This window comes from Pleurodeles waltl, chromosome 3_1, assembly GCF_031143425.1.
Source record: "Pleurodeles waltl isolate 20211129_DDA chromosome 3_1, aPleWal1.hap1.20221129, whole genome shotgun sequence".
In the NCBI taxonomy this organism is placed as follows: Eukaryota; Metazoa; Chordata; class Amphibia; order Caudata; family Salamandridae; genus Pleurodeles; species Pleurodeles waltl.
In genome coordinates this window covers 1,570,014,368-1,570,030,620 of record NC_090440.1, presented here as the reverse complement: position 1 = coordinate 1,570,030,620, position 16,253 = coordinate 1,570,014,368, and positions in this window count along the sequence as shown.

Here is a 16,253-nt window from a genome sequence, read left to right as displayed (position 1 = left end):
GAGCAATTGAAAAAATAATTCAGGTCAAAGGGAGCATGATGAGTTAGCACTTCTCATTACTGCACAAAAAAGGAATCTTCAGGCCTAAGCTGGCTAAGAAGGCCTAAATACACAATTCTAATAGCTAAACATGTATTCTAATGTGTACCATTTAATTAACATGTGCAAAACAAATTCATTTATTTGTGGTCATTATTAATGCATAACGTTAGAAAACTAAAATGTACATTTATTTCCCAACACACATATAACTCTTCGTTAATAAATTCATATACATCTACCTAAGTAATGATAAATCATGTTTGTTTATTATACATAATATTCGTTTTATATCTATATTATCACAAAAAATAATATTTTTAACATGAATTCATGCCAGTAGTTCAATAAAATATAAATCCACAACACCTGTCATGTTAAAATGCGATGCCCAGATAAATGGAGGGCACAATGTCTACCATAATTCAAACATACACATTTTTACATCGCATGTCAATGTTCTCTAACTTCCATACCTCTAATGTATTAGTAAAATATGATCTCTATTAATCCCTCCTCTTATGGCAATCTATGCTGTCACAAAAAGGAAACTCTCATTTACAGTGAGACAACTCAAAGCGTTGTAGTCCGTTAACGTATAGGTATCGGTCTACTGTAATTTTCAATTCTCTTCAAATTCTTATAGTGTCCTTTTCTCATATTCTCCATTTCAATCTCTTCCCTCTTCTTTTTATTCTTTGCTCTTTGCACCTTCCAGAATTTGCATGTTTTGTGAGATCCAATTGCACAAATTATGCACACAGTCACAATCAGTGGAGGTTTCAGGATCATTCTCTCAAACCCATTCCATAAATCTTCAAACCAAGATCCTACTTTTGAGAATATCGTCTTCCACATATTTGTCTGTTTTGGGTCATTCAAGTAATCTTTTAGACCTGCAGGTTAGAAATGTATTTCCTTACCTCTTTACTGTTGTTAGGTATGTAGGTGCAACAATGCTGCGCCTTTAAAATTCTACAGACTCTGCCTTTTTTTGCTAAAAGGATGTCTAACACAAGGCGGTTCTGCAAAACCATTGATCTTACTGCAACCATTTCTGTATCCATTTGGAGCATTGCACCTGCAAAATCAGTTGACATTTTATCTACAATGGTTGATGACTTCCTTATCTTTATGTCATTTAAGATCACACCCACTGATGGGATAAAGGCTCCCAATATATCTCGGGTAGTCTGTGAACTACTTGGTCCACTCTTAGTCCTTGTCTCAGGTCTTTCATTCCCTACTGGGTTGTCAAAATTGTCTACTTGGTAAATTTTTGGAAAAACTAACCCTAATTAGCATGTGCCATACCAACATTTCGGCAACATGTGATAAGTGTTTTTCCCATAAATATAATACACTTCAGGCACAGTGGGGTCTTGACCATTTAACAAAAAATCCCACACACTCTTAAACAAAAACATGTCAGCATTTACTAGTCCCTACAAACTTATTGTCAGTTTTTGACTGCAGCCTTTGTATACAAAGCTTCCCTGCATGTTGTCAATCTAAAGCTAAGCGTCCTTGTGTATTAAGTGTATTGTGAGTGAAATCTTTTTTGTAATCATGTTAACCTATGCCCTTTTCTATCTTTTCTTTTATTGCTTTTCTCCTGTCATCAACTTGATTAATAAACTCTTTGTCTACTAGTGTGAGGATACATGTTAAGTAGTTCTGGTGTGTGTATGCTGTGCAAAAGGTTAGTGTAGGTTCAAACAATCCTCATATTATATCTATGTTCTTAGCCTTTCCAATGGGGTCAAATGCTGGTCAATGTGAATAAAAGAGAAAACAAGATTGAAGTTAGAAAACAAATACTGGATGTACTTTTGATTGAACAAGCATGTCAACAGTAGGCTGCAACTAATGCCATACATTAGTAGTAAGCTGTGATATGTAATCCCTTCTTTTACTGACGAAGGAATCTGGGTGCACACATAACAGTCACGCACATTCAATGTGTCCACATACTCATACAGCAGACTATAATAAACATTGGAAGACTAAGCTCCCTTTGTGTCATCCAATGGAGCAATCTCTCATCCTCATGAAACTTATCCAGTGTAGCTCACAAGTGCATTGACAGGTACTGCTGGCAACCTCATTGCATGCCCCATAAGGATTTCATGAGGTGACAATCCTTTCTTCCTGTCATGGGTTCTACGCATGCTCATCAGGACAAGTGGCAATGCATTAGGCCAAATTTGGGATCCATTGGGGGCAGTAGCTCACCATGCCCAGAAACATTCTGACATCTCTCTGTGTAACAGGCGGGGTTCATCTGCATAATGGTCACAACTCTCTTCTGAAACACTTTCCTTGCACCTTTCTCAATTTGGTGACCCAAATACTTTACCTCCTTCTGGCAATACTGTAATTTGGTTGGGGAAACTTCATGTCCATTTTCACCCAAATAATTCAACAATGTTAAAATATCTTGTCTGCAAGCTTCATGTGTATTGGATGCAACCATTAAGTCATCAATGTATTGTACTAGGGCGGACTGAAATTACAATTTTAAGGACTCTAAGTTATTTTTCAGGATCTGTTTAAAAATGGACGGTGATTCTGAGAATCCGTGTGGAGTACGACACCACGAATACACATAATTGCCAAATTTAAATGAGAAAAAGAACTGGCTGTCTTCATGTAAGGACAATGGACGAATGCTTGAGACAAATCAATAATAGAAAATTGTTCTGCTTCACATGGCTTCTGGAACAACATCACTGCTAGATGTGGCACCACGGGACAACATGATCCAACAATTGTGTTCACCTTTGTCAAATCCTGGACTATGTGATATTTTCTACTTGGTTTCCACATTCGTATAATAGGGGAATTATGAGGACTGTCCATAACTTCTTTTAGAACTTCCTGCTTAACTAAGTCTGCAATTATTGGAGTAATTCCCTAAATTACTTCTAGAGGCATATGTACTGAGGCATTCTGGGAAAGACTGCATTTGGCCTTATGGTCACCTTGACTGTCTCAACACCTTTTATGAGCCCAATATCTTTTCTAGAGAGATCCCAAACTCTCAACATTACTGTGTCTTGTAATTCATTGGGCAAGTCTCTGTCATCACAAGAAACAATGAAATGAGGGGGTACATTTCATCAATTTGTCTGGAAGTTTCATTATCACTATTTGTCTTGATGGCTATCCCCTCATTAGTACAAGTGATGGAGCATTTTAATTTGCACAGTAAGTCTCTTCCCGATAAACTCACAGGACTTGAATCACAGACTACAAATTGATATAAATCTTCAAAGGTTCCTATCTAGACTGGGATGTATTTTGTAATTGGATTTACCAGATGATGGTTTGCTACTCCTACTACCTGAACTGTTCTTCTAGAAAGGGGCATATTAGGGATTTCTACAGATATGACAGTGGAACCAGTTGCTCCAGTTTCAACCAGAAACATTGTGACCCATAACTCTTGCATTCACTTAAGGACCACACTGATCTACCTCCAGGGAAGCAGCCAACACACATTCTTCCTCTTTTGAACTCTCACTCTGAAATTCTTCACTCACTTCATCATCTCTGAAATCAATGAGTAGGTATTGTATGATTAACTTATTTATATATGCATTTGCTTTCTGATTTGCGTTCTGCTGAGGAACCATTAGCTGTTGCTGTGCCCTCGGAGCTTGTGGAATCTGCATTTGCTGCAGACCTGAATTTGATGTTGGGGAAACTGTACCTGCTGTTGAGGAATTTGCATTTGTACTGCTCCAGTGGCATTCACATTTTGATTTTGTGGTCTCTGAATTATTAGACTTTTAAATTGACTGACGTCAACCATATGCACAACACCACCAGCTTGCACCAAATTATTCACATTACTGAATGGACACTCCTGTATTCAGTGTCCAACTGTGCTGCACGCATGACAAGGAACCATTCTCTTTATGGACAGAACATTAGCCACATTAACATTCTGATCTACTCGAGCTCCACAACTTCTACCTCTAAACTGATGCATCAAACTGCCCTGCTATTGTACTCCCTGCATTCCATCTGTATTCATCATCCTTTGTGTATCTTACATTCCAGCTGCTTGGGCAGATTTAATTTGCATCACCATCACTTTTTCCTTTAATTTCTTCTGCTTCAATTCAATTTCATCACTACAGTATTTTGCATATTGCAGTATTTCATCAATTGGTTTTCCCTGCCAGCAAATCAAATAATTCTGAATCATATTGCTAATTTCAGACTTCAATCCTTTCATGAATCCAAACACAAAATAAATCATATCTCTCGGCTCAATAATCTCAATACCGCTATACTGTTTGAATGCTTGCAACAGTCTCTCATAGTAAACATGAAGGGACTCCTTTGACTCCTGGGCTGTCGTGTCAATCCTCTGCCAATCAACATCTTTAGGGGAAACTGTAGTTTTCAGGAATTTGATCCCCTTGTAATAACTTTTTAACACCTACTTAGATGGTGCACCCTTCACTGAATCTCTTGGCAGTACTTGAGTTACATTCAACCCACAAATCTGCTGGAACCACAATTTCAAATAAAGTTTTTAATTCTTCTCCCGCAACCTCGGGTAATCATTGATTATTGACAGTATGTCACTTCTACTTCAAGGGACTTGAACAGAATTCCCTCCCGGAATTTCTCTTATTGGCATCATCTTCACTGCTCCCTCAGCCTGAGGTACACCATTTGAGGGTGCAGTTAGATTTTTCTTCTGATCCCTTTTCTTTGCCTCTCTACTGTACCATTTATTTAATGCTCCCCATGTTTGGATGCTCTGAATCATCTCTCTAATGTCATGCCAGGTGATATCATGTTTGCAATGTCTCTAGAATCAAATTCTAATCTGTAACTTATTTTTAATGGTTTGAATTTATCCAACTCAATTTCATATTTGTCTGCCAAATCAGCTAAATTCCCATAAATATGTCCCGCACAGAGTGTAACATACTTTTATATAAAGCACAACTCATTTTCATTGAAAGAATCCAACCTGTCCAGCCCAAGTGTTACCTCAATATTTTCATTCAATTCCAATTTCAGTCTAGCCAAATTTTATGTATTTTCTCCCTCTGGTGTGTTTCCGAAACCTGATACTCCACTTAGACTGTCTAACCATTTGGTTAGTTGTTGTGCTGATAACCCTTGTAGACTAATATAATTACTTGGGGATATGGGCTTTGGAGTATTACATGACGCTTTCATAACCTGCTCTGAAGCCAGCACATCAATCAGCTGACCTACTTTATCAAGAACCTGGTTAGAACCAGAGGAATCCATAGGTGTCATGGCTGGCACTGTAGTGCTCAGTCTTTCCATTTCTGCATTAGTTCCAAAAGGATAATGTACTGCTGAAACTGGGTTTGGAGTCTGTAAATCACTCCCACTATTGCCCTGGGCATACAACGGGATGACTGGACCTATTGTCACAGGAACTGGCAACGCGTCTGGCCCTGGCAAATTCGCCTGACTTGGGGGGAACATTAATCCTGTACCTTCATCAGTTAATACTGTACTAAAGGTCTGATTTGATTGATTTCAGAGCAACATTCTGTGGAGTCGATACTGGAGAATACATGGACATTGTCTGTCTCTGTTTCACAATCCGTGCTGGTGTCATTACATTAGGAGTATACTCCATTTGAGTCATTCCTGAATTCTGAGTTGGCTGTGGCGTAACTGGAACTGTGATATCCTGGGCTGTGTTAACAACTGTTACTGCTGGATAAACTGCTGGCACCTGTGCTACCATAGTAACTGGCACATTTAGAGCTACCTGAACCTGGCTTTGCGAAACTAGAGGTGTGGCTAAACTCTGGGCTATATAAACCGACTTACTGATTCAGTCGCATTATACGGTGGTTGACGATGCTGTAACAGCTGGGTTATGGACTCATCATCTGAATAACTCTCAGTGGCTGTTGTCCATTTCTGTTCATCTAATTTCTGCTCTAAGTCTGCTACAGGCTTCTTTTTGGTGTAAGGTCTTACACTTCCATCACCTTCCTGTATTATGGCGGGGAGCAATTTTATTCCGAGTAACATGTCTGCTTTCCAAAGGTTCTGCTCCCCTTCCTATCTAGCTTCTGCCAACATCTTTTCTGCCTTTCTCATTTTCCTCTAAAATGTTTGAGCCTCTTTCTGCCTTGTGACTAATTCCCACATGGCAAGTGCTTCAAATTGTGCAGGTCTAGGAAGAGGTTTTGATTCATACAGCACCCTCCTTAAATTTTCGAAATCCATTAGATTGAAAGTTCTGTATCAGGGGAAAGCTTAGTTACCTTCCTTCTTGGTGATTTTGCACCACTGTTTTACCCATAAACATGCTGAAATTCCTCTCTCTTCCATCACCTCAAATGCTGTTGTACCCTCAGGGGAAGTAGGTTCACCCTCTCTAACTGGAATAAAAACATCTCCTCTTAGCACACTTCTTAAAGCTTTGAAAAATTCAATTTTTACACAAATTTAATCCATAAACCATGAATCTACAAATCCAGTAAGTGCTTTTCGGACCCAAAATCCCTTTTACAAGCTGTCCTCAATCTATTAAGGTGCAGTCTTGTCCACCAATCTGTGCACATCTCTTCTCACAAACCAACCAGTCCCAGCACAGATCAAATGGTGTCATACTCACTTCACTCTGCGGCTGTGACTCACTTCCCAGCCATCTGACACAGAATTCCGCATACACTTTAAATACAAATATTGTTGCTGTTCAGCTACAATTCTGACTGTGGCTTTTGCACAAATGCAAGTAACATTTGACCATCAAATCTCACTCTGATTGAAATGGATCCTCCCTGTGCACTCGGGATTCACCTAATACCAATGAACAACTCACTCAAGGAATCTACTGGTATCTACTGGTATTGTCGACATCATCCAATTAACCAGTGTCTCCAGACACTTGTGCGGTACTCTGGAATCTTAGGCTACGCAGGACCCACAAACAAAAACAACCACGTGTACAATTTTTGAACACAAAAGTGCAAAAATCCCTCTGAATACGACGACTCCCCAAACATCTCATGCATCACACTTCACTGCAACTTAGCAAAAGCATTGCAAGCACAAACCCTATTCAAAACACATACCGTACACTTGTAACACAACACAAAACTGGAATTTCATTCACCCTACACTTCACCATGAACAGCTCACCATGTGGGCAAAATCTGAATTTCCTCCTCATTAGGCAAAACTATCACTCTGCAAACCAAAAACTGCTGGGGTGTGATTGCCTTTCTCCAGTTTTGGATTCAGGAACCACGCTCGGGGTGGGACGCAACAGCTTTTACCACACACACTAGAGGTCTATAGGATCTTTGGACTCAGAGAATAGTGGTTAACCAGATGCATTCAACATAAATCAATACCATGAGAAATCAAGACAATTTAACCACCATAACAAATGTGGCCATGGAAACAAAATTCCAACATAAATTAGGTTTTAAAACTTTATTACAACTACAGAGCCAAAGTAATATAAATGGTGTGCAAAATTAAGTGATAAACATACATGAAAACCATAAGCTGACCAAAACGTCCAAAGAAATTAAGACTACTAAACATCAATACTATTAAACATTCCAATAATATGACACCAACTAACAAAACTATAATTTGAATGACAGAAACAGATTTCAAAGCAGTTGATGGTGACACTGGTCAAATTCAAACAACAGTAATCAATTTTCGGGCTGGGCTATCTCTACTTCAATCATAAATTTGGACTTGCATGTTTGGGGAAGGGCTAACAGATGCGGGCAAAACAGAAAGAAGGGAAGACAGAGATAATTTGGAAAATCATCTAACTAGCGTAACTCACTATAGAAGTACACTGGTGTAAACCTTCTAAGCTGAAAAGGAAGCATCACATTTGCAGAATATGTTCCTCTCCTCATGAGACAGCTGACAGAAAGGATTCGTAAGTCCAGAGCACGCCCATCTTCATAACATCAGTAGACAGCAGCATCAGTGACAATGCAGAACACTAAATGCACATAGGGCATGAGAGCAGTTCAGAATTTGTTGGGCATATCAGTATTGAACAGCATAAGTATTGGGACATTTAGAATAGGTGATCATAAGAGACAAAAGGGAAACAGCTTTGCAGTGCTAGGAAAGTACTCCCCGGGTGTCAAAAGACAAACTCCTAAAAATTCAAAAAGTCTTGCTAACTAGAAATGTCCATGGAGTTCTGATTGGTTTTCAGAATGGACCCATCTTGTGCAAATGAACCAATATCCAATGAAAATCATAGATGCCCATCAGGTTTGCAACTATTCCAGATTTTCTCAGGGAAGGTGCAAAGTCATCTCGATGAGTTCATATAGTTCAATTGAAAAATTACAGTTTGCATTACGATTGAAACTTTGTGATTCTTTCCTAGGGTACACAGGATGTTTCTAACAGTTCTCATGTGAATTCAATAATACTTGCTGTCCATCCGTTAGCTGGAACAAATATCATTACATTCAAGAAAAAGTAAAAATACAATTTCTGTCCTCAATACAATAAGACATTCTCTAACTCATGAGCAACCTAAAAAATAATTCATGTCATAGGGAGCATGATAAGTTAGCATTTCTCACTACTACAGTGAAAATGAATCTTCAGGTCTTGTCTGTCTAAGAAAGCTTAAATACAAAAATCTACTTGCTAAACACTTATTCTAATGCATTCCATTTATTTAACATAAGCAAAACAAATTCCTTTACTTGTGGTTATTAGTAATGCATAACATTGGAAAATTGAAATGTACATTTATTTCTCACACATACAACTTGATGTTAATAAATTCATATACATCTACATAAGTACTGATAAATCATGTTTGTTTATTATTCGTATTATTCTTTTCACATCTATTTTATCTCTAAAAATAATATTTCTAATATGAATTCATGTCAGTATTTCACTAAAATATAAATGCACAACACCTGCCAAGTTATTACACGATGCCCAATCAAATGGAGTGCACCATGTCTACCATTGTTCAAACTTACACATTTTTACATCTCATGTCAATGTTCTCTCTTAGGCTTTAAATGAAGATTTATAAGTTGCCATATGCTAACTTCTGTGCCACTAATGTATTAGTAAAATCCGGTCTCTATGACATTCACAGTAGAGAATTAGAAGTTTATTAAGATGTGTGTTCTAAGTTTGATTTTAACACACTTAATTGTAGTACTCATACACATATATATTAATATATTCTGATTTGGGTATAACAGTAAAATTGCACGTAATCATATTTAATTTATAATTTCTGTTTTCCGTCATAGTAGCAAGATGCCCTTACAATCTTGCATTTATGTTAGCCTAACTAGAGACCTGAAACATTTGATGTCTTGTGCTTAAACGTAAATGTGGAGTTTTGCTTGTGTTGCAATATTTTTATGTGCAGATGCATTTGTGTGAGTTTACAGTCAACAAAAGGCATATTGTGTATCAGAGATAGTCAGGTCCAGAAGAATACTTTGGAAAGGACAATGAGAGCTAACAAACTGAGAAGAAAAGGCTCCTGTTTTTGTACCAGACACCGGGAGCTATTTAAGGACGTCCTGATATTCGATTCATTGGATGAGAACTTAAGGGGAGTCGCCAATTTCAAATGTGCAAAGAAGATGCAAAACTATTGGCATGAATGATGTGGTTTTCTCAAAGGTTCTGTAGGTTTAAGCAATATTCACCTAGATAGAGGAGAGCAGATTCCCTTGAGACTTAGAGGAGAACTGACCTCTCTACTTTCTATTTCTTTATGTGGCTTTATGCTATGCAACACCTCTCTATCAGAACTTCTACTGAGACTTTGGTTATGCTGACAATTTGCTGTATTTTCTAAGATTTAATTAGGATTTCTCTCTAGTTTAGTTTAGTAATTTTAGATTAGTTTAGTGTCTCCAATGATCACGAAAGAAGACCTACATTTATATACAGATCATCAGATTCTGTTTCTCATCTTTTTTATTGTCTCAACTGAAATTCTTGTATGCCTTATGCTTATACAATTTAACTTCCTTCAACACTTCACCTTATCTTTGATGATTTTGTACCCCTTCAGCATGTTTTTGAGATTCATTTACATCAGTTTGGCCTTTAAATTGTAATAAACTTTTGAGCTTTATACTCTGTCTCTTGAAATTAATGTGTGGCCAAATAGGTTACACTATTAATTGCTTTAAAGGGTTGATTCAAACTCTCCTTTACCTCTCAAACATCCTAAAAATGTCTATAGGAAGAAGAGAAGTAAAGATATGGGCCTATAGCATTATTAATGTCATACATTTGAAGGTCGTTATAGATCCTTGAACCATATTTATGTTAGAGTTATACTTATTGTTAACGTAGATAATGGGACATTCCCTTATTCAAGTTATTTGACACAAGCATACGGAGCTTGCAGATTGTGGGACCAGTCACTTCACCTCATTTGCAGGACTGATGTTGAATCCAGAGCCATTTGCACAAGACATGCACTTGTCATGTTTGATATATGATTTATATTTGATTACAATCATTGACAAGATCAGTAATACAGTAATGCCTCACAGTGGTGCTGGAACTCTCATTTGGGTGCACTCTATGCCATCTATTTAAAACATTTGTTGGACTCCATAATCTTCTCTTTAGGACATGATTACAAGCGGCCCTGTAAACGGTTTGCTATTTATCATGCCTGACAAATTTTGGCACTGTCAACTCGGAATTTATTGAGTGCAATAAATGTCACTCGAATATGGGAATAATATGCAGCACCAAAATCTACCTATTCAAGTCAATAACAGACTTTGCCCCCTCATAAGCATTGTTAGGTTTAAAATGCTGAAATTATCACCAAGCCCATATTTGTGAAATGTACAGTAAATGCTGATATCATACATATCGCAATTAACTGGGGGAAGCTGTGGGCCTTAGTGTTCTGTGGTTGAGAAAGAGTGAATTTGGCACTCTAAAAAAATTCTGAATTAGTTTTAATGAGTCTGCCAAATATAGAGGTTATGCAGAATTGCAAATTAGTGTGTGAATTCATTTCTGGGCATATTGATGGGTTTTTCTGATTGAGTGCGTATTTTGAGTATTGTGTACGTATCTGAGTCTCTATTATACAGCTTGTGTATTTTTACTCAGACCATTGGCCTTATTTGATTTTGTATGTGTGTGAACATAGGGGCAACATTTGGAATCTCTGAAAGAAACAAAGGGTCTGATTAATCTTTATGTCTATCCAGTTGCAGCGTGCTGTGGTTTGAAGGGGTGAGGCGGCACGGGGGGTGGGAATGGATGGGGGAAGAGGGAGAAAAAACAAATTCTGAAAAAAAAAAAAAAAAATCTTACCTTTGTGCCGCGCTGCCACTCCTCTGTCTCCTCAGCAGGCACAGGCTCCCAGACTGGCCTGCAGCCAATCCTGACGTTGCTCAGAGCAGCATTAGGATTTGCCTAGAGCACCCAGCCAAGGAGCTCCCAGGCAGACTGGAGCCTCTGCCTCCTCTCTCCAGTCCTACAACACAGTGCCAGGCTGGAGAGAGCACAGTCCGCATGTTTGTTTGGCCGGCCAGGTTGGCCAAACACACATACGCACTGAGTGGAGTGCACAGTGCACTCCTCTCATCCCTGCCATATCACATGGCCCTGTCCCTTTCACAGAGAAAGGATAATAAACACAGTTTATTATCCTTTCGTTGTAAAAGGTTTGCAACTTCTGCTGGTCGCAGGGGGGTGACGCTCCTCCGCCATAGTGGAGGAGCCGCCACTGTTTCTATCCAACATTGTCTAATACAGAGATGACCTCATTAATGTAAACACACAGAAACAAGGCTAGTTTGTGCATGTTTGTGTATCTGGTCCATGATTTGTTTTAAGGTTAAAGGAAATAAATTATGTGTTTTGTATTTGCTATGTGATGCACAGACTAAATAGCCTCTTTCTATGGGTTTTTATTACTATTTTAATTTTTTAAGAATGAGAAATCTGTGTCTGCTTTCGGTTGCTATTTGGATAGCTTCTCTGGAACAAGGCTTGTTTGCTTGTTGAGCCGTCTGCTATAGAATGTTGATAAAATTGAAGGCCAGGTGACATAAGTTAGTAAGGGGGTGATTCTAACCCTGGCGGTCGGTGTTAAAGCGGCGGCCAACCCGCCAACAGGCTGGCGGTAAAAAATATGGGATTCTGACCCTGGAGGGAACCGCCAACACAGACAGCCACCTTAACACTCCGACCGCCACAGCGGTACAAACAAACAGCGCGGCGGTCACCGCCAACAGACAGGCGGCAGACAATGTACCGCCCACACTATTCCAACTCACCAATCCGCCACCTTTTCCGGGGCGGGAGCACCGCCGATAAAAACACGGAGGAAACAGACTACGGACGGGAAAACGCTCACCACTACGCACTCCAGGAGGAAGGAGGACAGCATGGAACCCGAATTAAACATCCTACCTGCTCTCGTCTACCTTCTCATCTACCACGAGTACGAAGTCCGGCGCAGACGACAATGGTGAGTACTGCACCTACGACACACGGGAGGGGGAGGACGAAAGGTTACGGGCACACACATATGCGACCCCCCCCCCAACTATGTACTCACCAATGCAGCGCACCAAGTCACAGTGACACCACCCAAACACCCCTGAAAAATGCTAGGACATAATCATATTTGGAATAAATATTTATGTACCAAAAAGGTCCAGAAAATTAGCGTACAACCATGAAAGATATCCACAACAAAACTAATGACACACACATCAGTGTATAACTGAAGTACCAAGTCCTGCACAACCTACGATTTCAGCATGTCCGTGGGCCAAAGTCTTGAGAAACAAGGGCAAAGCCCACACAGGAGACCTGAGTCCTTTGGAGAGAACACTGCAGGGGCATCAGATGTAAAAACTACAGGCACCTCAGGGCGAAGGGAAGGGGGGGGCACCACAGCCACATGAGTCCACGACGCCAGATCCACGAGGAGCCACCATGCCCACGGGACCATCCTGGGGAGTGCAAAGCCACAGTCTCTCAAGTCTCTGCAGTGGGTGGATTGCCCACAGGACCATCCTGGGGAGTGCAAAGCCACAGTCTCTCAATGTCTCTACAGTGGGTGGGCTGCCCACTGGACCATCCTGGGGAGTGCAAAGCCACAGTCTCTCAATGTCTCTACAGTGGGTGGGCTGCCCACTGGACCATCCTGGGGAGTGCAAAGCCACAGTCTCTCAAGTCTCTGCAGTGGGTGGATTGCCCACTGGACCATCCTGGGGAGTGCAAAGCCACAGTCTCTCAATGTCTCTACAGTGGGTGGGCTGCCCACTGGACCATCCTGGGGAGTGCAAAGCCACAGTCTCTCAATGTCTCTACAGTGGGTGGGCTGCCCACTGGACCATCCTGGGGAGTGCAAAGCCACAGTCCATCAGGTGGATGACAGTCTCCACTGGTCAAGGAGGAGGCATGGTGGGCACAGTGAACCATAAACGGTGCTTGCGACGGCGGTGCCCAGCGGAGCGGTGCTTGAGAGGAAGGGCCCAGCGGAGCGGTGCTTGAGAAGAAGGGCCCAGCGGAGCGGTGCTTGAGAAGAAGGGCCCAGCGGAGCGGTGCTTGAGAAGAAGGGCCCAGCGGAGCGGTGCTTGAGACGGCGGGGCCCAGCGGAGCGGTGCTTGAGAAGAAGGGCCCAGCGGAGCGGTGCTTGAGAGGAAGGGCCCAGCGGAGCGGTGCTTGAGAAGAAGGGCCCAGCGGAGCGGTGCTTGAGAAGAAGGGCCCAGCGGAGCGGTGCTTGAGACGGCGGGGCCCAGCGTAGCGGTGCTTGAGGCGGCGGGGCCCAGCGGAGCGGTGCTTGAGAAGAAGGGCCCAGCGGAGCGGTGCTTGAGAGGAAGGGCCCAGCGGAGCGGTGCTTGAGAAGAAGGGCCCAGCGGAGCGGTGCTTGAGACGGCGGGGCCTAGCGGAGCGGTGCTTGAGGCGGCGGGGCCCAGCGGAGCGGTGCTTGAGAAGAAGGGCCCAGCGGAGCGGTGCTTGAGACGGCGGGGCCCAGCGGAGCGGTGCTTGAGAGGAAGGGCCCAGCGGAGCGGTGCTTGAGAAGAAGGGCCCAGCGGAGCGGTGCTTGAGAGGAAGGGCCCAGTGGAGCGGTGCTTGAGGCGGCGGGGCCCAGCGGAGCGGTGCTTGAGAGGAAGGGCCCAGCGGAGCGGTGCTTGAGGCGGCGGGGCCCAGCGGAGCGGTGCTTGAGAGGAAGGGCCCAGCGGAGCGGTGCTTGAGAAGAAGGGCCCAGCGGAGCGGTGCTTGAGACGGCGGGGCCCTGTTCAGCGGTGCTCTTCTCCACGGCGGGCCCTGTTCAGCGGTGCTCTTCTCCACGGCGGGGCCCTGTTCAGCGGTGCTCTTCTGCACCGCGGGCCCTGTTCAGCGGTGCTCTTCTGCACCGCGGGCCCTGTTCAGCGGTGCTCTTCTCCACGGCGGGCCCTGTTCAGCGGTGCTCTTCTCCACCGCGGGCCCTGTTCAGCGGTGCTCTTCTGCACCGCGGGCCCTGTTCAGCGGTGCTCTTCTCCACGGCGGGCCCTGTTCAGCGGTGCTCTTCTGCACCGCGGGCCCTGTTCAGCGGTGCTCTTCTCCACGGCGGGCCCTGTTCAGCGGTGCTCTTCTGCACCGCGGGCCCTGTTCAGCGGTGCTCTTCTCCACCGCGGGCCCTGTTCAGCGGTGCTCTTCTCCACGGCGGGCCCTGTTCAGCGGTGCTCTTCTGCACCGCGGGCCCTGTTCAGCGGTGCTCTTCTCCACGGCGGGGCCCTGTTCAGCGGTGCTCTTCTCCACGGCGGGCCCTGTTCAGCGGTGCTCTTCTGCACCACGGGCCCTGTTCAGCGGTGCTCTTCTCCACGGCGGGCCCTGTTCAGCGGTGCTCTTCTGCACCGCGGGCCCTGTTCAGCGGTGCTCTTCTCCACGGCGGGCCCTGTTCAGCGGTGCTCTTCTGCACCGCGGGCCCTGTTCAGCGGTGCTCTTCTCCACGGCGGGCCGTGTTCAGCGGTGCTCTTCTGCACCGCGGGCCCTGTTCAGCGGTGCTCTTCTCCACGGCGGGCCCTGTTCAGCGGTGCTCTTCTGCACCGCGGGCCCTGTTCAGCGGTGCTCTTCTCCACGGCGGGGCCCTGTTCAGCGGTGCTCTTCTCCACGGCGGGCCCTGTTCAGCGGTGCTCTTCTGCACCGCGGGCCCTGTTCAGCGGTGCTCTTCTCCACGGCGGGGCCCTGTTCAGCGGTGCTCTTCTCCACGGCGGGCCCTGTTCAGCGGTGCTCTTCTGCACCGCGGGCCCTGTTCAGCGGTGCTCTTCTCCACGGCGGGCCCTGTTCAGCGGTGCTCTTCTGCACCGCGGGCCCTGTTCAGCGGTGTTCTTCTCCACGGCGGGCCCTGTTCAGCGGTGCTCTTCTGCACCGCGGGCCCTGTTCAGCGGTGCTCTTCAGCGGTGCTCATCCAGCAGGTCAAGGGAGCCAGACCTGGCCTCGACTCCCTGCTCAGTCGCCCTCGGACCGTGACGTATCTGGACCCTTCGGGGACGGACTCCTGGCCTCCTTAGTGTCCTCCTTCCCAGCTGGGATGTGGCATGTGGGGTCCACCTTCTCCGCGCTCCTGCTCCCCTTCCGCTCATTTGATGGGGCTCTCGGGCCCTTGCCTCCCCCAGATGGTGTGGGTGGTGAAGTGGCCGCACATTGCTCTTTGGGGGCAGCCCTGTCGGTCCTCGCACGGCGGTCCTTGTTTTTGCGGGTCCTCTTGCCGGGGGGGGGGGCTGGACGTGTCCTTGCTGCTGATCGATGTGTCACTGCTGGCAAAGGGTGGGCTCCAGAACCCAGGCACAACAGTGACACCCGAAGCTGGGCTGGTGGTGGCTGCGGTGCTCTTGGGACTCTTTGAAGATGGATGGGGGAGGTCATCGGGGGGAAAGAGGTTAAGGTTAGCCAGGAAAAAAATTTTTGGGCCAAGGTAAAGGGTAGGAGAAGTGGAGATGGAAGTGGAGGTAGAGGATGTGGTTGTAGGAGAGTCAGGTGTGCTGTCATTGGGTGAAGGTGCTGGTGCTGTAGGCTGTCGTGAGGTGTATGGCTGTTGGGTGGGTGGCTGCCTGCGTTTGTGTGTCTTGGAAGAGGGGGTGACAGACACAGTGGGAGAGGACACAGGGGACGTGTACATGGCAGTGGGGGTGGTGACTGCACGAGTGTGGACTGTACTGGAGGGTGAGGTGGTGATGGAA